Source organism: Canis lupus, chromosome 15 (genome assembly GCF_003254725.2).
Source record: "Canis lupus dingo isolate Sandy chromosome 15, ASM325472v2, whole genome shotgun sequence".
In the NCBI taxonomy this organism is placed as follows: domain Eukaryota; kingdom Metazoa; phylum Chordata; class Mammalia; order Carnivora; family Canidae; genus Canis; species Canis lupus.
In genome coordinates, this window is record NC_064257.1 from 4135454 (window position 1) to 4146805 (window position 11352).

The 11352-nt window shown below is 45.7% G+C and overlaps 1 long non-coding RNA gene across 1 annotated transcript; it reads left to right on the plus strand.

Annotated features, from left to right (window-relative positions):
• The first annotated feature begins 6056 nt into the window (after positions 1-6056).
• Positions 6057-10969, plus strand: LOC125752520 (uncharacterized). The gene is made up of 2 exons (XR_007402254.1): positions 6057-9795; positions 10116-10969. It is a non-coding gene; the product is annotated as an uncharacterized LOC125752520 (long non-coding RNA).
• The last annotated feature ends 383 nt before the right edge of the window (positions 10970-11352 follow it).

Genomic DNA, 11352 nt, shown 5'->3' on the forward strand with positions numbered 1-11352 from the left:
AGGGTTTAACCAGCTGCCTATTCAGAGGAGAGTGCAATCCTGGTTTTCGTGTGTGGAGCATCCCACACTCAATTTGAGGGTGGAATGATGAACCGGAGCCACTGAAGCAGAGGGGTAGGGTTCAGTGCCCTGCATCAGGCTCAGCCCTAGCTGTGCAGTACTGGCTGAGCCCTCCCTTGCCTCTCCCCAGGCTCCCACTCTGTGGTCCCCTCCCCTTGCCCTGGAAACTGCTGGCAGAGGTGGGTGCAGGCCAGGCAGGGGCAAGGCAGAGGCAGGGAGGGAGGCAGCCAATACTTCTTGAGCCTTCTGGTGAGGGCATGCCCTGCAGAGCTCCCCAGGAAGTGACCTTCCCCTGTCCTTTGGCACTGGATCACATGCAGGCTGCAGGGGTTGTGCACAGCATCCCCCAAGGTGCTGCAGGCAATTTCCCAAAGCACGAAAGCAAAGGGAGAAGTAACTCAGGGTTTAGGGAACAAACACATATTGATTTTTCCACTTTCAAAACTGCTTTTCTACTGAGTTTCTGGTGATGCTGGTGCTGAATTTTGACTCTGCAAGGAAGCTGGGCTAACTCGAGGGCTGCCTGTGTCTCCCATGTGGGACCCTGCCCGGTGTTGGGCTGCGCAGGACAGACCCCGGGGGAAGCACACTCTGGGGCATACCATCACAGCTGCAGACACCAGTGTGTAAGTGCGCTGGCGTCGTGGCTTTCCAAACCACATCATCTGCAAGAGCAAATGCTCAAGGTCACACACACCTGCATTGTCACACACACACACTGAGAAAGCGTCCCCAAATCCCTGACACACATGTGTGGGCAGCCACAGCCACATTGACAAACCTACCTGGCTGCACAGGCACATGTTAGTATACAACACCGGTGCCTGTGTGTGTGAGAGACATACCCACACCCACAGCTGGATGCTCATGAATGCAGACATACACAAAAAGCAGGTGCATTGGCACTCAGCAAGAGCCACATGCAAAAGCAGATCTGCACACACACCCACGTGTGTATACACACACTGGTGCACCACACGTACGCATCTACACACAGCCGTGTACGCAAATATGCACGTGGCGCACCGTGTTCATACACCTCTGCCTCCCTTGCTCCCACAAACGAGCACCACAGGCAGCACAGCATGGTGGTAAAGGGTGCCTGGTTCAAATCTTGGGCCTGCGACTTTCTAGCTCTGTGTGACCTTGAGCAAATCATTTAGCGTCCCTAGGCATCTGTTTCTTCATCTAAGAAATGGGGATAATAATAGTCCCTACTTCATGGGTCTTTAATGAATATGGGTAAAGTCTCAGGACAGCGCCAGCAATGTGGTAAGCCTTCCAGGGTTGCCTCTGACTGTTCCAGGGGCTGGGGAAGAGGTCAGAGAGCGCCAGGTTTATGGCGAGAAGTGTCTGGTTTGATCCCTGGCATTGTCATTTGGGCCTCTGTGCCTCTGGCCTCAAACTTCATTTCTCTGTGCCTCAGTGAATGGGGATTGGCAGCCTTGCCCTGACTGCCTCCCAGATCTCAGGTGGGGTGCAGCTCTTCAGGAGCTGGAAAGTGGTAGCGATGCACCAGGTGAATTCACTTGCTGGAGAGCCACAGTGTCCAGGAGACTCAGCAGGGCCTGGTCATGGCCTAGAGGTGGCCGACACACACAGGCTAGTGCCCCAGTGTCTGGGGCTCTCACCCTTTGAGTCACTCATGTGGATTTAGCTCATGTGTGCTGAAGGCCAGTGCTGCTTGGAAGGAAAAGTTTGGTGGCTTTGGTCGTGCATGGAAGCCCAGAAATTCAGGCAGGGAGGCATGGCTGCTGGTTCTTCTGCACCACAGGCTCTCCTCCTCTTCTTTGGAGGAGGTGTGATTTGGGAGAGGGGCCACGGAAAATAGGAAAGAGAGGCCCACATCCAGCCAGCCAGGTGAGCCAGCTCCACCAGGCAGTCCCTGCAGCCATCAGAGAGACATCAGATCATGCCAGACCCCAAGGAGCGCTCCAGGGCCTTCCAGTGTCCTTAGAGGCAGCTCCCAACATCTTTTCCAGGCCTTCAGGGAATTGCGGGAGCTGTCCCTTTCTATCTCTCCTCCTCACTGACCACCTCCCCTTGTTCACTCTGCTCTAACCAGTGAGGGTTCTTTCTGCTCTTGTTTTGGATTTTGCCCATGCAGGTCCCTCTGCCTGGAATGTTCTTCCTCAGACATACGTAGCTGACTCCTCACCATTCAAGCTTCAAATCCAATCAATCTCCTCCAAGAAGTCTACCCTGCTGTTCTCCCTCCCACTCCATCCCACTATCATCATGCTTTATTTCCCTCAAATGTATTGCATTTATTATCTATTGAAATGATCTTTAAAAAATATATTTATTTATCGCCTTTCTTACTCTCCCTCCTCTGCCACCTAGAATGTGGCTCTATAGGAGCAGGATCTTCCTGGTGTCTGACAGTGCGTAGTAGATGCTCAACTAATATATGCTGTCTTGATAGCTAAATGACTGACCATGCTTCCCCACCGCTGTGTAATTCAGCACTTATCTGTGGTAAAATGTACCATGAGTGACTTGTGGTGAAAGTAAAGTACCATGGCTGGGAGTCATTTATTAAACAAAACGAAACAAACAAACAAACAAACAAACAAAAAGAGGGCAGCCCCGGTGGCCCAGCGGTTTGGTGCCGTCTTCAGCCCAGGGTATGATCCTGGGGATCCAGGATCGAGTCCCATGTCAGGCTCCCTGCATGGAGCCTGCTTCTCCATCTCCCTCTGCCTGTGTCTCTGCCTCTCTCTCTCTCTGTGTCTGTCATGAATAAATAAATAAATAAATAAATACTTTTTTTAAAGATAAATCAGAGGAGATTCAGGGTCCTCACCATCATGGTAGTTCTCTTACCTTATCAAATTTCAACATGGCTTATGAGTGAAAAAGACAGAGGAATAGCAACAAGGGAAATGGGAATCGTGTCTCCAGCCTCATCTCTACCTTAGCTTTTCAGAAATAACAGCCACTGAAGTACGGACAACAAGGCTAAACTCGCATAATGCTTCAGTGTCTTGAAAACATTTTTTGGTCTCATCAAAATTTGGATTGTGCCTGTGAGACTTTAGTATACAGGTGAATTTTTTAATATATTTGAGAAGATGAAAAGTTGAGAACCTTTGGCATAGGAGGTGGGGTAATAGCTAGAGAAATTGATCTGCAGACACGGGGGAGGAAGAAATGGTTCCTGTTATAAGCCACTAAAATGTGTGGGCTGTTTGTTATGCAGCATTATCATAGCAATAGTTGACTGATACTCTGGGCACATGAATCAAAGTGCTGTGTTCATAATAAGGCTCTTGGCTAAGCCCCTGTGATGCGAGGTCCAGGACACAATGTTGGGTGTGGTGATCCTGATGGTATTGGTGGTGTTGGACTCTTTTAACTTGTCCATCCTTTTATTTTTCAGTAAGTGCCAGTCCTAGCGAAGGGCCTGGTGCACAGTTTGTGCTTAACACTGCCAAAATAATGACAGAGGAAGTGAATGAGTACCAGGCCTGAACCTTGTACATAAAGTCAGCTGTACCAGAAGTGTTCCATTCTTCCTTTTGTGTTTTTATTGAAGTCTAATAGACATATAACATTATATTAAGTTTCAGATGTGCAACGTAATGATTTAGCATTGGCATATATTGCAAAATGATCATCATAGTAGTCTAGCTAACTTCCATCATCACACATGGTTATAATTTTTTTTCTAGTGTTGAGGACTTTTAAGATCTATTCTCTTAGCAACTTTCAAATATGCAAAACAGTATGATTAACTACAGTTACCATGCTGTATACATTTCTTATTTTAAACAGATTAATTTTTTAAAAACGATTTTATTTGCTTACTTGTGTGTGTGTGTGAGAGAGAGTGGGGGAGGGAGAGGAATAAGCAGACTCCCTGCTGAGCACAGAGCCCGATACCAGGCTTAATCTCATGATCTTGAGATCATGACCTGAGCCAAAATCAAGCGTCCAACTGAGTCACCCAGGCCTAATCTAATCTGAGCCTTTTCCCTGGGACTGTGCCTGGGAGGAGCCTGAGGGTTAGCCAAGCTCTACAATAGAAGCCCATCTTATCTTCTATTTAATTTCCTGCCTCCAAAGGCATCGATGGCCCAGTGGAAGGAACATGGCACTTGGGTCAGGATGACCTGGTGTCAGATCTTCTAGTGTACTTCCCAGTTATGCGACCTTGGATAATCCACTTGAATCTCAATGTCCTCATCTGTAATATGGGACTATATTTCCTTCTAAGGGTGCTTGTAAGGCTCCGTGGGATGACACAAGTCTCCTAGGGCCATGCATGTCACAAGAAATGGGTCCAGAAATGATTGCCCTTTCGCCCCCTGAGGTGTCAACCAGCTCACATCATCTCTACAAAAGTAGAGAAATCTCCAACTACAATGATCATCAACTTAGGGCTACTTACCAAGAAAAGCAACAACATCAACCACAGTAAGGAAGTTAAAGATCTATATACTCCAAGAAGTAACAAATACAACGAAAGGCAGGTTAACTGAAAAACAGAGGTTTCCAACAAGCATGAAAAGTTATTAAAAGAGTTAATATCCCTATTATGTACTGAGAGCTCTGACAATTCCTCAAGATAACTCTAACAGTCCAATTATGAAATGGGAAAATACTATAAACAGTTTACATAAGATGAAATACAAATGGTCAATGAAGTGAGATGTTCCACTTTACCAGTTATTAAAGAAATACAAATTAAGGCAAAAGAGCATTTTTATCTACCAAATGAGTAAAGAGTTAAGAAATGGTAAAGCCCAGTGGCAGCAAGGAAGAAGCAACACAGAATTCTCATATTCTATTATTGGTAATTTAAATTGGTATCTCTTTTCTGGAAAACAAGTAGGGACTAGGTATTAAAAACCTTTAAAAAACTCCTTCACCTCCTTTGGGGCTAGGACTCTGCCTCTAGGAAATACTCAGAAATTCAGGCACTCATACGCAATGACATTCATTATTTATAATTGAAATTAAAAAAAAGGAAACAACCTGAATAGTCCATAGGAAGAGACTGGCTAAATAAACTATGGTACATCCATATGATATTATATTCCATAGCCATTAATAATTATATTTTCCAAGAATTATTAATGACATGGAAAAATACTTACTCTGTAATGTTAAATGAGAAAAACAGGATACCAGACTATATATGTCATCATGCTGTGTAATCCTGATTATGTAAATAAATAAATATACACGTAGAAGGGCAATCAGCGAAGCAGAACAAAAATATTGTAGGGATTTTGCAGTTTTTAAAAGTTGCTAGCAGATTTAAGTTCCTACCAGTCACTGATGTTAAAGACAGAAGTCACCTTGGAAAAATGGTTCTTTGTTTTGGAGGTTCTTCAGTCACAGAAATGTAGGACAAATATCCACTGAATGTTCTTGTGGGTAATACTCAGCATGGGGTGTGAATGATGAAACTGAGAAGCAAAGTATTCTATTCTTATTATTATTAATTTTTAAGGAAAAAATACTGTTTTGTGGCAGGGTGGGTACATCTCTGAGAGAGATCTTTTTGATATTAAAGGATTTCTCCTTTCTTAGGGGAAGAACAGTAGGGAAAGCATGGTGGGAAGGTTTGATTCACTCGTTCAACGAGGAATGATTGCTCCATGCCAGGCGCTGTTTTAGACCTCAGAGCACGGTCAGTGAGGGTTGAGTCCTTGCTCTTGTGGGGCTTACTCTAGTAGGGGAGATAGACAGTCAGCCGGTGTGATAATATGTCAGGATATGGTAAATTCTACGGAAGAGAAAGAGGGCCAAGGCCTGGAGAATCATAGGGTGGGTGCTATTTTACGTGGGGGGGCTGGGACCAGAGAAGGCCTCACAGGTAGGTAACTTTTGAACAGAGATCTGGAGGCAGTGAGGGAGGGAGTGATACAGGCGGGCGTATGTAGGGGGAGTGTTGCAGGCAGTGAGGACAACAAGGGCACAGCCCTAGAGATGAATGAAGGGGCAAGAGGGAGGGGTGGGTAGGGCAATGAGTAGGATCACAAAGACACAAGTACTTCGAATTGTGTTTTAGACAACCTCACCGAGATATAATTTCTATGCAATAAAATTCACCCGTTTTAAGAATTTATTCATTCAGTGGGTTTTGGCAAATGTCTGCACGCATACAACTGCCACTGAGATCATCACCCTTGTCCCCCTTTGCCGTCAGGTTGTGCCCACCATAGCCCTGGGCAGCCATAACGCTGCTTCCTGTCCCTGTCATCATGCAGTGTGCACTCGGGTCCAACTTCTTTTGCTCAGTGTATCCATTTCGAGATTCATCCATATTGTGTATGTTACTATTTTGCTCCTTTTTATTGCTGAGCAGTTTTCCTTTGTAGTATATATGTAGGGTATTTGTCCGGTCACCTGTTGATGACATTTGGAGTTTTCTGGTTTGGGGTTCTAGTGAATAAAGCTGCTTTGAACATTCTTGGCCACCTGTGGACCTACTACAGGCATTTCTCTTGGGTAAACCTCAGAGTAGAATTATGGGTCATGGGTTAAGTATATGTTCAAATTTATTAGAGGGGCACCTGGGTGGCTCAGGGGTTGAGCATCTGCTCAAGTCATGATCCCGGGGCCCTGGGATTGAGTCCCGCATCGGGCTCCCCACAGGAAGCCTGCTTTTCCCTCTGCCTGTCTCTCTCTCTGTGTCTTTCATGAACAAATAAATAAAATATTTTAAAAAATTTATTAGAAATGGCCAGTCTTCCAAAGTGATCATCCATTTTACACATCCAGCGTACAGAGTGCCAGTTGCTCCACATCCTCGCCAACACTTGGTGTGGTGACTCTTTTGAATCACACCATGCAGTGGGTATGTAGCGGTATCTCATGTTTTACTTTACTTGTCGCAGAACCTCAGGCAGCTTAAGTTCCTTGAACTTTGGCTTCTTGTCTGTAAAATGGGGATAGCAATCGTGTGTCCCCCGCAGTGATGCTGTGAGGGTTCAGTGCCGTGGTGGGGGTGGGGGGATAGCTCAGTTCCGGGCCCGTGGCCAGTGCTCCATGGAGAAGAGCTAGTTATGCCACCCCTCCAAACAGCCACCTCTTGTTTGTCATGTACCTTCTCCCATGCTGCTGGAACCCACTGATCCCCCTTGGTGACGGTTCCCTTTCTCTCTCTCTCTCTCTTTTGTCCCCTATGCCTGTCCCCTGACCTCTAAGCCCTGCAAAAGGGAGCCTCCAAGTCACTTAAACATCCTAACAATGTGGTTGGTCTCACCTCCTCTACCAAGTGCCTCTTCAGGGCTTTTTCCCAATGAACATGGTTTTTGCCTGAGCAGAATTTGGGGACCACTATTCAGATAATAAATAAGTTTCAGTGATCTAATTCTGCGAATTCTAACAGGAGTGAGGGCTCTCCCAGGCACAGGTGGGGTAGCGGGCAGAGACGGGGATCCAGAGGGGCCTCACAGGAGAAGGGCCTGTGTCCGCCCCGCTGGCAGCCTGCACCTAGCAGCCGTGACGATCCCCGCCCCAGCTCTGCTCATGTTTTTCTCAAGGAGATCTTGAATATTTATCATGTATTAGGTGAAAAAAAGAAGCGGAACAGGAGGAAATTGTGTTACTGCATATGAAATTTGCCTGAAAAGTTTCCACTTTCCTCTAGTTGGAAAATAGTTGTGATTTGAAATATGAAGCTTCTCTCCAACTTATTATCTCAGAGACGAGAATGGAAAATGATGCTCCTCGGGCTTCAGGTGGAAGCGCCCGAGGTGGTGGGCGTTTCCGGACACTGGGAATTGTCGGTAGAAATTGCCCCACACACATCAAAATTGTAAATGTCTTTTTTTCTTGTCTTGCTGCTCCCCCCACCCCAATTGGCCAATAACTGACAGGTGGGAGCGAGACTGGGGGAGAATCTGGCGACAGGCCACCGGGTCCCTGCGTCAGAATGAACACCCAGGTTTGCTTTGTCCCAGACACGCACTGGAAAGCAGCAGCCTTCACTCCATCCAGTTCCAGGATGGGAAGGATCCCGCTTCCCTCAGAGCAGATGCCTGTGCTTGTCTGGGCCACTCTTCCTTTGAGATTTGGAAGACCGCTGTGAATCCACGCCCCGAAAAAGCACATATACATACCAACTTGTGTGCCCACCTTGAAAGGTGTTGTGCGTTCCCTAAGCTTAATCCTTGGTGCACCTCCAGGTCAAAAACATTCTACCATAGGGGTCCCTGGGGGGCTCAGTGTTGAGCCTTCAGCTCAGGTTGTCATCCCGGGGTCCTGGGATCGAGTCCCACATCTGGCTCCCTGCAGGGAGCCTGTGTCTCCCTCTGCCTGTGTCTCTGCTTCTCTCTCTGTGTCTCTCATGAATAAATAAATAAAATCTTAAAAAAAGAAGAACATTCTACCCTGACATTAAAAACACTACAACAAAATCATGACAGGTACCATTTAGTGAGCACGTAGGTGCCAGTCACTACACTAAGCATCTCATAAGGGCGTGAACACAAGCGACGGTACTTAGCATGATGCCTGGCACACAGTAGGTGCTCTTACCATTGCAGTTCTCACGCTATCCTCACAACAACCTTTGTTGCTGTCATTACCTTTATATTATACCTGCGACTCCCGAAGCTCAGAAAATAAGTAATTTGCCAAATGTCACCAGCAGTTAACAGCAGGAGTGAAGTCTTTCGGACTCTGGCCTTGTGCTCCTAGTGTTCACGTTGAAGGGGGTCCTCTTCTCTCCTTGCATAACCGCAGTGACTCAGCCCTTGTGATCACCCAAGCTGGGTGCCTTTCCACATCAGGATTGTCCTGACTCTTAGGGTTTCGCCTTACTGGGGCCCGAGCCTACTCCCCAGTCTCGGTCTGGTCCTCTGTGGCTGCACAGCACACTGGTGCTACCACTGCCCTTCAACCGCTCCGTAAAGACTTGAGTTGTATCACACTTTTCTTCTGGCTCGTTTCCCTCCATTGCCTCCCAGAGCCTTGCTCAAGGTCACACACCTTGGAACCGGTGGAGGCAGAATTCAAACTGTATATTAGTCTCCTGTGGCTGTTGTAACAAATGACCCTAAATTGGGTGGCTTAAAGCCACAGAAATACATTCCTTCACGGTTCTGGAAACTAGAACCAGAGTTAGGGCATCAGCACGGTTGGCTCCTCCAAGACTGTTCCTAGCCTCTTCCAGCTTCCGGTGACTGACAGCTTCCTTGGTTTATAGACACATCGCTCCAAACTCCGCCTCTGCCTTCGCACGACCCTTCTCCTCTGTGTGTCTTCATTCCATTAAGGATACCTGTCACTGGGTTTAGGGCCAACTATATAATTCAGGATGATCTAATCTCTACATCCTTAGCTGAGTTACATCAGCAGTGACCCTTTTTCCAATTTACATCACAGTCACAGGTTCGTGGTGGACATATCTTTTTTATTTTTATTTTTTGATAGGGGGCATCATTCAACCCATGACATTGAACTGGGCTCTTTCCAAAGCATTGTGATTGACTACTACACCCCAATGAAGAAATCTTGATGAAGAAAGCCCATCCCAGGGGCTAACTGTGATTCAAGGATTGAGTTGATCCTAGAATCTTTTTTTTAAAAGATTTTTATTTTTATTTATTTAAAAAAAGATTTTATTTATTTATTCACAAGAGACAAGAGAGAGAGGCAGAGACATAGGCAGAAGGAGAAGCAGGCTCCTGTGGGGAGCCCGATGGAGTACTCGATCCAGGACCCTGGCATCATGACCTGAGCCAACGGCAGATGTTCAACCACTGAACCACCCAGGTGCCCCTTTAAGATTTTTAAATTTATTTTAAGAGAGAGAACATGGGACAGTGTGCATGTGAGTGGGGGAGGGGCAGAGTGAGAGAGTAAGAGAACCTCAAGTAGACTCCACACTGAGCCCAGAGCCCACACTGAGCCCTGAGATCATGACCTGAACTGAAATCAGGAGTCAGACTCTTAATGAACTGAGCCACCCAGGCGCCCCTGATCTAAGAATCTTTTAAGAGAAATTTGTATTGATTCCTGTTATTTAGAAATTGGTAAAGACCTCTCATATGTGGCTGTGTAAAACAGTACTTTCCTCTCCCCCCACCCCCCAGAAAGCATTGCAAAGCAACAACAAAACGAAGGAGTCTGCAAACTTCATTTTTAGTGAAACTAGAAGGCAGGCCTAATCCTCAGACTCTAACTTACGTGAAATGAGGGCTGCCAAAGCCAGCTGAGACCAAGGAGGATATCAATGAAGGAAAGGGACACAAACACTGAACAGAGACATCTCAACAATGAGAGGGCTCATCGCTTGGATATCTCAAAAATCCTCTGAAAAAACATTATTCTAGTGGGCGCCATCCAGTATGTCTGGTGTCTTTCTGAAAAGGGGAAGTTTGGATACAGAGACAGACACCTACACAGAGAGATGGTGTGAAGATACATGGGAGAGGACAGCCGTATGACTGGAGTGGTGCATCTATGAGCCAAGAAACACCAACAGTTGGTGTCAAACACCAGAAGCTAGAAGAGGGAAGGAAGAGTTCTCCCTTTAGAGCCTTCAGAGGGAGTGTGGCCCTGCCCATATCTTCATTTCAGATATCTGACCCCCAGAACAGCGAGACTATACATTTCTGTTGTTTTAAGTGCCCCCACCCCTGCCCAGTTTGTGGTATTGTGTTCTTGCAGCCCCAGAAAACTAATGCAGGTGGTAATGGGATTGCCATCTTAATATCAGATAAAGTGGAATTCAGGATGAAGTCATTAAATCAGACAAAGAAGGAGAACTTTCCAATTTTAATAATATAATCCAGTGTTTATATGTACTAATATAATGTGTACTTAATTGCAATGAAAATATAGTGTTTATGAACTCTCATAAATAAAGTGGCATCCATGTAAAGCAACAGAACTTATAAGAAATAGAAGGAGAAGCACACTAATAAAAGAGTCTACTTTTTTTGTTTGACAGACTAAGTGGATAAAAAATATAAATAAATAAGACCTAAATAATATACTTAACAAGGTATGACATGTATATGACAATGAGAGACAGAGAGAGAGAGAGAGCTCCTCTGCTACAATTTTCCTTTAAGTGCCCATGGGACATTTCAAAAACTGACCGTATATAAGGCTACACATTAAACCTCAATAGATCTCTCCCTCAAATAAAAATAGTACATCATTTCCATAATTCAGTAAGGTAGCAAATTATAAAGTCAGAAAACAAAAAGCCCCTGTTTTATAGGAGTAGAGGAGCAGGGCAGCAGGCTAGCAGTACCAGAGGGAAAATTGCATACCGAAAATGCTCCACCTTAAATTCCATAAACAAGAATGAGAAACAAAGCA